This window comes from Zonotrichia leucophrys, chromosome 20 (genome assembly GCF_028769735.1).
Source record: "Zonotrichia leucophrys gambelii isolate GWCS_2022_RI chromosome 20, RI_Zleu_2.0, whole genome shotgun sequence".
NCBI classification, from domain to species: Eukaryota; Metazoa; Chordata; class Aves; order Passeriformes; family Passerellidae; genus Zonotrichia; species Zonotrichia leucophrys.
The window spans coordinates 2450872-2464722 of record NC_088189.1 but is presented as its reverse complement, the minus strand read 5'-3'; positions in this window follow the sequence as shown (position 1 = coordinate 2464722).

Sequence of the window (13851 nt, the reverse complement as noted above, 5' to 3'; positions counted from 1 at the left end):
ATAAGACCAACAGGAGCCAGCAGAAAGAACAGAAATTCCTGCACATGAGAGAACCCCCAGGTGAACTGGGGATGGAAACTGCAGCCATGAATGGCATCAATACACAAGGGAAATAACTGTAAAAATTACTTTATGGGATATTTGACCAGTTATTCCTGCTTTGCCAACCCTATTTCTGGACACAGCAGCAGGGTTGGTACACAACCTGTTGCCATCCACATCTCTGCATTTTCCAAGGATGAAAAGAAGCTGGAAAATGTAACTTGGACATGGCTGTGTTGGTTCTGGTTCCAGCCCAGCCATCCAGGTCCTGAACCTTCCTGCCTGGGCTTTCCCAGAGTGGATGCAGTCACAGCTGCCTTTGCAAGGAGCTCAGAACACTTTGGTGAGGGAATCTGAATGTGTGCCCTTGCTCCCTGTGCCCTCCTGCACCACTGGGGGCTGCAGTTTCAATTAATTCCCATTAAACCATCAGCTCCCTTTAGAAGCCACTCTTGATTCTGTGTAAGTTTGTTCTAATTAGCACCAAATAACGAAAGTATAACAACAGCACCTATTCCCCCAACATTTTTAACAAGCTGTCAGAGAAGGAACAGTGTGAATAACAGCAGAGTTTAATATGCTACTTTGCTTTTTTTATTTTTTTTTCTTAATCCTTGCATTGGATTGTTTTTAATATTTCTGAGCGACCAAAGCACCAATTTTGAGGTCAAGTGAATACACACAAATTCTTACAGTTCCTTGACACAAAGAGTTCAATTCTGATTTAAAAAATTACCCCATGAAGAAATCTCCTCAAATGACTCCGGAATGTGTCATCTGACACATTTATTGCTCAGGGTCCCTGCCAAAGCCATTCAATATATAATTATCTCAGCTGTGCAACAACCCTTATGCCTATGCATCCAAATTCTTCAGGAGAATTTTAAAGGAAATTTTTTCAAACATCAAAATAATGGTACATTATTGAATGTCTGAGGTGTTTTTCCTTTGCCAGAAATCTGATCCAGAGGTGATAAACACAGCAATTTACTCTCACTACTGATGAAATATTCCCATCTGAGAACTTCAGGGAGGTAGAATCTCATCTCACCACGTTCCTGCAAGACCTGAAATATCCTCTAGGCTCTACCAGGAGCAGAGAGCCCTCCAAGGGGAGAAAGAGGCATTTTCAGTGAATATTTCATGTTATCCACTCAACTAAAAAGAGATGTAGTGAGAAAATGAGCTGGGGGGGAATAATAGATTGCTTCTTGATATAATTTATATTGATCCTAGCTCAGGAAGTCCCTGATGCTCAGATCACTGGGGGCTGGGGAAGCCTCACTTGGCCCCATTTCTGTGAGCCCTGCTGCAGGTTCAGCTCCAGCCCTGGGTCATCCCCCTGGATTCCACAAGCAGTGCTCTCTTTTTCCGTGGCAATGCACAGAATGTGTCCCACCTTGTCTGAACACCTTCAGACGACACCACAGCTGTTCCCTCAGCCTGGCCCAGCTGCTCAGATGTGCAGTAATTCCCCTGGAAGTCATAGGAGCCAACTCCATTCCATTCCAACTCCTGCCACCTGAGAATGCTGCCTACTGTTCCAACCTGATCCGCCATCCATCCCCCTGCAAGCATTTACATGGAAAACAGGTTCAGGGAAGGAGAGATTGACAACTTCGTGCCTGATATCCTAATTGTGGGCTGGACAGCCATTTATCTTGTCTCTGATCGAACCTACCAGCTATGAGCAAAGTTTCACAACTGCAGGAGGCTTTGTGTTGCAACTCGCAAGGAGAAATGTGGCATCCTGCACTATGGCTGAAGTGTTCAGTGCACCCAGATCTGTCCTCGTGGCCAACACAACTTTTATTATAGGATTTTTGTTGTTGTTGTTGTTGTTGTATTGAAGAGATGCAGCTCCACTCTTTGAAGTTTAAGACTAGTTGTAAATTCCTTGAAGTCAGCCCTATTTCCTTTTATATTAGCATGTTAACAAGCTTTGGAAGACTGACAGACCTTACAGGAAGACACAGCTGGGTGCTCCTCTAGTCTGGGCTTAATGAAAAGCAGAACACGAAGGCTGAACTCTGTGGCTTGTCTGCTGTTTACAGACTCGGCAGGAAGAATCCACTGCCCCAGTGATGGAGGCAAAACGTCCCCATCAAATGCTGATACTTTCTGTGCTACCAAGGAAAACAGTTGGGATTCATTAAGAAAGGAAATGCCACGATATTTTAAATTACTTCTGTAGTTTAAACCTTCGTACCAGATGAAATCCAACAATAAATAAATTTTTTAAAAACACAAACAGCAAAACAAAACAAACAACAAAAAGCCAACCCACCCTGTGGAAGACTCTGAAGATGGGATTTTGCAAAGAGGAATTGATTAAAGAGTGAGGGCCCATGAGTGTGATCCAGACCTGGACTAAGAAGAAGCAGGTTACATTTCAACTCCTCCATGGTGCTGTGGGCCAAGTGAAAACGTGAAAGATCAGCAAGAATCAAAGATTATACTCCCAAAAAAGAAAGCAGAGAGCAATCCCAAAAACCCATTGGGAATTGGTGTTTATCAGGATGACAGAGATTCCAAAGGCTGCTCCAGGGATGTCTGTCCCACAGACAATGGGTAACACACACCTGACAGAGGCGGCTCCATGGCCACCTTTGGCATTATTTGGGTTGGATGCATCCTCCTGTTCCTGGGAATCCCTTGTGCTACTTATTCCAGCCCTTCTCCACCTCAACAGCTGAGCAGAGCAGCCCTCTCCTTCCATTTCTGCCTGTCCAGGCCCTAATTGTTAAAAAGCAAGTTCTGGAGAGCTAAAAGGGAGATCAGGCTGTGCTGCTGCATTGTGGAGCTCTAACATCTCTGGAGAATATCCAGGAATGCTGTCTCTGTGCTGGATTTTAACAGCAGATTTTACTATGGCATCTATTTACATAAACTTCTTTTGATTTAGTGAAATATATGCTCCAACTCACTCGCAGGACACGTCTAATTTCCACATGCATAAGAGACAATTGTAAATATAAATCAAATAAATGCAGGCACAAGTGGCCAATTCTAGTGAACACCACACACAGCTGCATTTTTCCCACCAATCCATAATGCCTCAGACAGTCAGGTGCTCGGGAGGAAAGAACATCCACAAGCTGAACAAAACCTATTTTTGCATTGTTATTTTACATCTCTTTTTAACAAAACCTGGTTATCAACGGCCAAGACAAAGCTAATTTCTTGGAGCACGATTTTCAACTCAACCAGGCAGAGTTTTTCTTTTGCTGTTATTACAGCAGCATCCTTAAAACCCCTGAATGTTGAGAGCACAGATCACCTTCAAACTCTGTCCGGATGCTGCGTTTCCACGCATGCTTGGAGCATTCTGCTGCATGCCACATTTCCATGTGCACCTGATTATGCAACCAAAACATCCAGCCAGAAATGTAAATAACACAAGGCCTGCAAAGGCCTGGGCTGCTTCGTGCAGCATTCCAAGTGGAAGTGCAGAATCTGCTTTGATGAGCGCTTAGATCAGGGAAAGGCAGCCAGCCTGGTGGGCATTCCCAGCCTGCAGGGGAAACTGGTCACTGACTGGGACATACTGGGATTACAGATGTGCAGACTAAAGACCAATGAGCTGCATTCATTACTAGGAAAAAAACCCAAAAATTCCATCTACTATGGATCAAAACCATAAGCGCTGACTTGAACCAACAAATCATTTTACCAAGTGTATGAAAAGTGCTTCTGAATCCAGCAGAAGCAACAATGCTTTCATTGCCAAGGGGATTTAAACTGATGATTTCAAAACACAGATATAAAGACGTTTGGAAAATCTGCCTCCTGTTTCATTATAAACCATAAAGCCTTTGTGTGGCTGGGTTTGCCTCAGCTTTGCTGGATTCAGTGCAGCTCCTGAATAGACTTTTTATAAGGCAGGTGATGTCAGTTAAATTAAAAAAAATAAAGCACAACCAAATAATCTAGGATCAGGACAGAAGCCAAAACGTTCAGGTTTATAGATTTAAGAAATGCTTTTTATGTGCCTCATGCACTGTTTATTGTCATGGGTCAGTTGGTGCTGATAACATCCAAATTAAAGATCTTTCTCTGACTTTATAATGCATCCAGTGCCCTTCACTTGGCTGGTGTAGCCAGCCTCTAGAAGTTCATACAATGCTTCATTAGTGCTCATTCATTTGGGAGAGCAGTGCTCCATCTAACCTGAAATGTTATTATGGATTTTTATTTATTTATTCCAATCCTACTTCCCATTAAAATTGTAACTCATCCTACTCAAACATTTTGCAACTTCATCAAATAGTATCAATCAGTGGAATTATCTCCCTGCTTCTGTTATTATCCTTCCATTTCATCTTAAATCTCTGCTTCTGACTGAGAATTCACAAAAGAGGAACTGTTCTATAAATAACATATAGAAAGTTTTGACTAATGTGGAATGAATGTGCTCCTCTCACAATCTCCATGTAACCTCCATAATGTCAAGCCCCTGAGTGATTTTGTTGATTATGTACAGCATCCTGACATGCAAACTCACAATTTAGCCTGAAGACATTTGCAATTAATTAATTAATCCCAACAGAAATTATCAAAACTCATTCACCGGGCATTGCACAGCCAGCAGCAAGCACAAAGAGACTTTTTAACCACAGAGAAGAAGAATTCTTCAAGCAGAAACAAAGCCTGCTGCAGAAAACAGAATGTAAATCTGGGAACAAAGAAAGCTTCCTTTTAAAGCAGGGATGCAGGAGTTGCCCAGGGGTTGCACAAAGTCCTTGCAGACCTACTTTGATGCTTGCCACCTTTCCCTCAGGGCTCTGAGGGTTGTGTCTGGCCTCTGACATGGATAACCACAACATCTCAACCTACCCAGAAACACTGAGAAATGAGCAGAAGATGCCCCCAAATCCTAGGGAGGTGTTGATGTTTGGTGTGCTTTTTCTCTTGAATGGGCAAGAACTACCGTTCCTTTTGCACAAAGGAATCACCGGACACAGCCAGGAGGAGCTGGTTGAAAACCCTTCATTTGAAGGTGCTGTTCAAGCTCAGAGGGTCCTTTATTAAACACACAGGAGGTGTTTGCAGCACGGGTGCTCTGCAGGCCGGCTCCAGTGCAGCTGCAGCCCCTTGGCAGGGCTGTGACTGATGCCAGGTGACGGCACAAGTCTGACATTTCTGCTGCACATTACGTGCTCGAGCAAGCCTGGGCTGGGCACTGAGAGACCAAAAATGCTGAGCTGCAGCAGGGGAAAAGAGGAAATCCCATGGAAAATGCAACCAAATGCAGCTGCTAACAGCTGGGGGATAGGATTGGACCTTCAATCCTGAATTACACACCTGCAGTGATGATGCAGCTCTGCCTCAGCACCCACTGCATCCCTTTCTAAAAACCACATTAACCTGACTCCTGGTGGCCTTCCAGTCCCATCGTGGATGCTCTCAGGAATGCACATTTTGAAGCTGCTGTGTTGAGAGGTCTGACCAGGAGTGAGAATAAAAAGGCAAATTCAAGAACAGGCTTCTGTGCACACCAGTGCTGTGTAGTGCTTCAACTCTGCTGCACTAAATCAGTTTCTGAATAGATAAAGATAGATAAAGTTTCTAAATAGATGAAGTTTCTAAATAAATAAAGAAATTTTTACAAGGTAAAACATGTAAATAAAACAAAGCCATAGTAATCTGGGATCAGGGAAAAATACAAAATATCAACAGCGACAGAACTTGAAGTGAAATATTTCAGAGCAAAATTTCAATTTAGACAAAGTATTTTGTTTCAGTGGAGGAGTGTCTCAGTGTTGACTGTTTTAGCCTTTTTAAATACAAATGTTCTAAGGAAAAAGCTGCTCTGAAAATTTAAAATGTATCACTCTTAATTTCTTTGAATAAAATTTCATCAAGACCATCATTATTTTGTAAGGGAGCACGGGGTAAATCATTTGGACCATCCCAACGTTTGGTTAAAACCATGTTTTTGTGCAGAAAATGCTTTTGAAAAAAGTCTTCCTTCAGCCAGCTTGGTTTTCTTTGTTGCCTGCCAAATCCACAGCAGGGATTTTCAAATTCTTATTTCCTTTTCCTGTGATTTTTTTTCCCACCCCACCCCAGGAACTCTCCCTTCAAGAAGCTCCTGGTTTTGCTCACTGGTGAGACTGGAAGCACTGGTGACTCTGGGCTGCCTCAAAGACCATCAGCTCTGCTCTGCAGGGCCAGCCTGGCACTGTTGGATCACTCAGATGCTCCCGGGTGAATTTTGTATCTCCCTGCTCCAGCCCAGCCTCAAACTCAGCTGCTGGAGTGGAAGGAGTGTGGCAGGACCAAATCAGGGATTCCCAAATAGATTCCCTTCATGCAAAATTTAGATATTTCGCAATTTCTTGCCCTCAAATCAGCGATGTGGGGGTGACTGTGGTGGGTCTGAGGGACACCAGATACCTGTGTGCAATAGAACAGAATATTTGTACTGATAATCTGACCCAATCCTCTTTTCCCTCTGGAACTATTCACCACACCTGTCACTAACCCAGTCATAGAATCTCCAACTTTGCAGAGTGATTTCAGTGTTTTGTTCTCATCTATAATTTCAGTCTTTTCTTCCAAATACTTAACACAGAATTTGAACTCCAACCTCTTTACAGCAGAACCAATATTTCATTAATAAATTCTTCAATGGGATCTCATCCCATCTCCTGTCACATGTGCAGGAGCCACCACAGTATGATCAATATTTAGGAATCTCTACACACCAAATTCCATCACAGATTAAATTCATAACTATTTTTTGTCTCACCTTCAATAATGGTTTCAAGAGGCTTCTTTTCTAATTTTTACATTAACTTTCTCCTTCAGGCCTGGGACATTTAAAGGAATTGATTAAAATAATTTCCTGGCTATGTGACTCGTACTCTGTGCAGCTTAACATTTTAATTCCTGGTGGTTAAAGCTTCTCCTGAATCTCACACAGCACTTTCCCAGTTGCCTCAAATACTTCTCAAGCAGTATGTATATAATAAGGAATAAAGTAGAGTGTGATTGGACAGCTGAGCACAGCACAAGGAATAATTTGCTGAGTTTTGTTTATATTGGATGTTGAGAATCCATTGTAAAAATTAAAGGGAGCAGGTTTAACCCTTGAGCCTGCTGGGCATTTGCACATCCCCACTTCCTGCTCTGTTCATTAACCAAACACAAGCCAGTTCTTCATTTACATTTTTATTTCTTCTAAGTATGTCTGTGTTTAGGACACAGAGAATCTAAATGTGTGCAAGAGTAAAAAAATGCATTAATGGTATAAATCTGTCCAGATCAGCTCCTTGGAAATACACATGGAGAACATGATAATGCAGTTTAAAAATCCAGCCCTTGGATTGCAGGTCCATCACAAACAGGCATTAATTAGCATTAAAGAGATGATAAAGACACTGCAGTTCCTAAGGCTGATATGAGGGTGAGCTGTACAAGTCACCTTCTTTTAAAAGAAAAAAACCAAAGTGAGAGTGTTTTTCCTTTCAGCTCAGTTCTAAAAAGGGGAAGAATTTCCCTTGGTTTTCCTCTTTTAAAATATCAGGATCAGTTTTCATCTTCTCCATTTTTGGTGGGTCCCTCAGAAGTATCTGATGGGTTTAAACCTCTCCAAAACAGTGGCCAGGCAGTGGCAGGGAATAGAGAACAGGGCAGTTCAGGGAGTGAAAATCCCCATTATTCCTCAAAGCTGCTTTTCCCATAATTATGATTTCACCAATCTTTGCTAGATTCCAGATGCTTCAAAGTTTAGTGAGATTTGACCGGATAGATGATAAAACAAAAAACCCATATCCGTAAAATCCCAAAGGAATCCTCCTTAAACATCTCACTACAGCTTTGCCACAACCATGGACATTGTCACCAGAATATTTCCTGATGAATTCAGATATCTGTGATTCTGTGGTGAGTATTTAGGGCCAAATTCTCACACAGGTGTCTCTATCTGCCACTACAGAGAGCAAAAATGACCCTATGAACCTGCACATGCACCAAAGAAGCAACATCAAGCCAAGGAATGAGTGCACATGTTGAAAACTCAGCAAGAACCTTTTCTCTTTTTTTGCACTTAATGACACAGAGAAAACATTGTTTCTCCTGTAGCCTCAAGAAAGGAAGTACTAAAAGATCATTTTTAAGTATCATAACAATTTTCACACAGCAGCTTCTGTGAAAAGGGGTCCCAGTTATTTAATCCTCTGAATGCAAGCAATCCTGGGATGAATCCATTATGTGGGTTCCAAAAACTGAAACAAGAGGCACAATTCAGGCCTAAGACAGACTGCAATTTACCTCCCCAATCCAGTAGCTGGAGGCTTCAAAGGGAAAGTACAGCTGAGAAGAAAGAAAAACACAGTGGAACAAATTATCCACCTAAGTGATGTAAAGGGACTGGAATCCAGCCACAACTGTAAGATTTAGATTTCTTATAACATACAGGAGAGTGTAAAATACCCTGTGACAGGTTTGGTAAACTAAAGGCCCAGCACTCTCTTCCCACCCTGCACACAGAGATATCTTTGCAGAGGTTGCATGAGTCAGAGTGGGCAAAGGAAGAGAGTCAGAGCTCTGCTATTCCAATCTGACATGCCTCTAATTTATGTAAGACCATAACGAACTTAGGAAAGCCACAGAGAGCCACCAGGCCACCCCTGAATTTGCAAATCTTCCCCTTATCTGTTGTAATCTGTTTTAAATCCAATCATTTCTGTTTGAATAAAACCCTTCCTTTAGAATAACATCTTGATTTAGATGAGAAACTGTTATTTCACTCCATAATTTTTTTCCCCTCCAGGCTCAATGCCCTGTTACTTGATGCTTTACCTCTAAGGTGAACTTAATGGGTTTCTCCTCCACTCTTTGCTTCTTCCCATGTCTTTCTTCACTAGATTAGAAACATATATTGCATGCTGTGCCCTGGAGGCACTTAGACATGCAACCAGGTCACCTCCCTTCTTAAAAACTTAACAGACTAAGCCCTTTAGTTCTCACAGCAAGCAATATTCTTCACTAATACAGCAATATTTGGGAGCTTTTCACTCTTCTTCCAAAAAACCAAACTAAAAAAAGTTCACACAAAAATCAGCCACAACTCTCACATGGGTTCAGCTGGTGAGGGAGAGGTTGCTGCTTTGCCCATCACCACTGCAATTATCCTCCAGTGGCAGTTAAACAGTGCTAATTGTTCGTTTTTAATTTTCGATCTAACTTCTGTAAAATGAAGCCAAAATGACTATGAGCATTGATGAGAAGAAGTTTTTAGCGCAGGTCAAAAGAGCAAGGATGGTTCACAAAGCTTGGCACAAATCCTCTGCAAGGCACCTTCCTGCCAGCTCCCTTCTCATGCAGGTTTCCATATTTCCACTACAAAGTCCTAATTTCTCTCTCATGTTTCCCTCCTTTCACTTTTCCCAACAAACCCTTGCTCTTTCTTGAAGGTTATTTGCCTACACGTCAGTCACATTCAATTCAAAACCTGTGTCCCAGTAGAAAGAAAGGAAAGATGAGCTAATTTATTGTGATAATAAGGAAGATCCAAAGAATTGTTTGCAAACTAGCTATTTTCCTAAATTTACAAGGCAATGGTCAGAGCCAAGATGAGCTGCTCTTCTCCATGAAATGCATGCAAGCACTGAATGGCTCTTTCCTGTGCCTCTATTTTACTAAACTTGTCACACCAGATTTTACACTTCCTTCTAAATTATGAGCAAAAAGATCCCTTTGTTTGTCATTTTTCCGCTTTGCTGGGCATGGATCACGACCAAAGAGTGCAGCCAAGTTCCCACCCCCTGCTCAGGGCAGCCTGAGCTCCTGGAAATGCCCTAACGGGTCTCTGAGGGCACCGGGCTTTGCTGAGCCCCCTGGGCATGGCTCACACCCTGCTGCTGCTCACCTGCCTTCCCTCTGCCATTGCTCAATGCTCACCGTGCCTGGGGGAAGGTGAGGAATGCAGGGCACTGGTTCTCTGTGTCTGCAAAGGGCTGGCATTGGCTCCCACCCCTCCCTGCTGCGCTCCAGGGACAGGGGCATGGATGGTTTTTGGGTGAATTTGGCATGGGGCGTGGATGGATGTGGCTGATTTTGGGTAAATTTGGCAGGGGCATGGACAGATGTGGCTGATTTTGGGTAAATTTGGCAGGGGCATGCATGGACGTGGCTGATTTTTGGGTGAGCTTGGCAGGGGCGTGGATGGTTGTGGCTGATTTTGGGTAAATTTGGCAGGGGCATGGGGGGATGTGGCTGATTTTTGGGTGAACTATGCAGGGGGAGGAGCTAAGGATAGGTGTGGCTGATTTTGAGTGAACTTTTCAGGGGCATGCATGGATGTGGCTGATTTTTGGGTAAATTTGGCAGGGGCATGGATGGATGTGGCTGATTTTTGGTAAATTTGGCAGGGCATGGATGGAGGGTGCTGATTTTGGGTAAATTTGGCAGGGGCACGGATGGATGTGTCTGATTTTGAGTAAATTTGGCAGGGGCATGGATGGATGTGGCTGATTTTGGGTAAATTTGGAGGGGCGTGGACGGATGTGGCTGATTTTGGGTAAATTTGTCAGGGGCATGGATGGATGTGGCTGATTTTGGGTAAATTTGGCAGGGGCATGGACGGATGTGGCTGATTTTTGGGTGAACTATGTAGGGGCAGGGGCATGGGTGGATGTGGCTGATTTTGGGTAAATTTGGCAGGGGCATGGATGGATGTGGCTGATTTTGGGTAAATTTGTCAGGGGCGTGGATGGATGTGGCTGATTTTTGGGTAAATTTGGCAGGGGCATGGGGGGATGTGGCTGATTTTGGGTAAATTTGGCAGGGGCATGGACGGATGTGGCTGATTTTGGGTAAATTTGGCAGGGGCATGGACGGATGTGGCTGATTTTGGGTAAATTTGGCAGGGGCATGGATGGATGTGGCTGATTTTGGGTAAATTTGGCAGGGGCATGGACGGATGTGGCTGATTTTGGGTAAATTTGGCAGGGGCGTGGACGGATGTGGCTGATTTTGGGTAAATTTGTCAGGGGCGTGGACGGATGTGGCTGATTTTGGGTAAATTTGTCAGGGGCGTGGATGGATGTGGCTGATTTTGGGTAAATTTGTCAGGGGCATGGATGGATGTGGCTGATTTTTGGGTAAATTTGTCAGGGGCATGGATGGATGTGGCTGATTTTGGGTAAATTTGGCAGGGGCGTGGATGGATGTGGCTGATTTTGGGTAAATTTGGCAGGGGCATGGATGGATGTGGCTGACTTTGGGTAAATTTGTCAGGGGCATGGGTGGATGTGGCTGATTTTGGGTAAATTTTTCAGGGGCATGGACGGATGTGGCTGATTTTGGGTAAATTTGGAGGGGCACGGATGGATGTGGCTGATTTTGGGTAAATTTGGCAGGGGCGTGGATGGATGTGGCTGATTTTGGGTAAATTTGGCAGGGGCATGGGTGGATGTGGCTGATTTTGGGTAAATTTGGCAGGGGCATGGATGGATGTGGCTGATTTTGGGTAAATTTGGCAGGGGCATGGGGGGATGTGGCTGATTTTGGGTAAATTTGTCAGGGGCATGGATGGATGTGGCTGATTTTTGGGTGAACTGGACAAGGGGCACGGGTGGATGTGGCTGATTTTGGGTAAATTTGGCAGGGGCATGGATGGATGTGGCTGATTTTGGGTAAATTTGGCAGGGGCATGGATGGATGTGGCTGATTTTTGGGTGAACTATGCAGAGGGAGGAGCTAAACATAGGTGTGGCTGATTTTGAGTGAACTTTTCAGGGGCATGGATGGATGTGGCTGATTTTTGGGTAAATTTGGCAGGGGCATGGATGGATGTGGCTGATTTTTGTGTGAACTATACAGGAGCAGGGGACATGGGTGGATGTGGCTGATTTTTGGGTGAACTCTGCCTGCAAGGGAGGGACCTTCATTGTGCCAGAGTATGGAGTAGAGCAAAGACAAACAAATTTTTTACTTTGTTTTTTTAGGAAGAAGAGCAAAAAATCTCCCAAATATTGCTGTATTGGTGAAGAGTATTGCTTGCTGTGAGAACTAAAGGGCTTGTTGAGTTTTTAAGAAGGGAGGTGACCTTTTCCTTTCCACAAAGCACCTGTTAGCTGTCAGCACTGCCTGCAGTGCTCAGAGCCTTTATTTGGATTACTTCACCCCTCTGGCACACAGCTTCCCCTCCAGCAGCCCTCGGTGTTGCCACTGGTACCTGCCTGCCATGGGTCACCAGCACAACGCTCCTTTTCCTACCTCAAGGCATGGAAAGCTGGTGGGTGGCTCAAACAGCCAGGGGAGGAAATAATGCTGTGAGCATCCCTTGGTCTGAGTTCCTGTCCTGAGGCTTGTTCCTTTATTCACAGAGCAGCAGCAAGCAGGCAAGGAAAACTGAGCAGTAACCTCCCACCTCCATCAGACAAATGGACTCATTTTTCCCTTTTTTATAATTAGCTCATCCACTTTTATGGCTGAAGGGGGGCGGGTGGGGGCTGCACATCCTACAACAAACTGAGCACCACAGTGAATCTGGTGTGAGGGGAGGAGGGCAAGAGCAGGGACAGTAAAACCTGAGGACAGGAGTGGCTCTGTGCCCTGCTCCCAGCAGTGCAAAGTGGGGAACAGCACCTTGATAAGGAGCCTTTTCCACTAATACTGAGAACTCTTACTGATATCTTTCAGCTTAAACCTCTACAAATGAAGTGCCATAATCCCAGCATAATCTAATGTAGAAATATTTTTCTTTCCCCCCTCCTCTCTCTTTCTTTAATAATACAAGTAGAAACTGTCATAATCCCAGCATAATCTAATGTAGAAATATTTTTCTTTCATCCCTCCTCTCTCTGTCTTTAAATTAGCCCTGATGTTTTTAATTTCTTGCAAAGGGGAAAAAGTTCTGGTGATCTTTTGGGCAGACACACACTATGTAAAGTCCTTCACAAATATAAAACCAAATTACTGAAGACTACTGCATAATTATTGAATGGAAGAATATTTGAAGAAATGGGATTTCAATGTGACTTTTCAGGAAATTACAGGAAGATTCCTCAAATAACTTTCATTTCTCATTGAAAAGATACTGTCGAAATTTTCTGAAGTATTTCCTCTTTTTTTTGTTTTGTTTTACAATAGGGGCAACTTTAACACACTAATAAATCTTAACGCAAGACTGTTTCAAATGTAATTGTACTAGCTGTAGGCTAGATTACAGGTGTCCTTTCAGACACACTAACTTGCTGTATTTACATCTTGCTGCATCAATTGTACGGCTATTGTAAACTTTATATTATGCAAGGTGTGTAATTACACAGCCTCCCCAGCTCCCATCACACAAGTGCACACCTGGCCTGCCTCTAACAAGCACATTCCTTCCCAAAATGACTACGTAATTAGAAAATTCCACTTCTTGGCCACGGCTCTGTGCTCAGCACACGCAGATTTCTCTGTGAACTGAGTTTCCATTTCTCTCACAGGGTCACTGGCCACGCTCTGAGCTGCTCATTGTTTTTAATCCTGACGTGACCTTTACACTAAATACAAAAAGCAACCTTGGGATTGAAAAGCATGGCATGGTGTCATGAGCACAGAGAATGATTTCAGTGAGCCCAGTGCTGTTTGATCAGGGACCAGTCCTCCCAAGGTGCTGAGTCCTCGTTTCCTGCAGGTCCCAAACTGGATCTGTGCTGTCCCAGTTAAAGTCTGAAAATGAGGCATTTAAAATCCACAGCCACTTGGAGAACTCTCACTTTGAGAGTTTCCAGCTTAAGATGTTTTGTCACACTTATGAGTCCCTTATAGGGAAACCTTCAAAACTTTGTTTTCCTGCATTCACACACA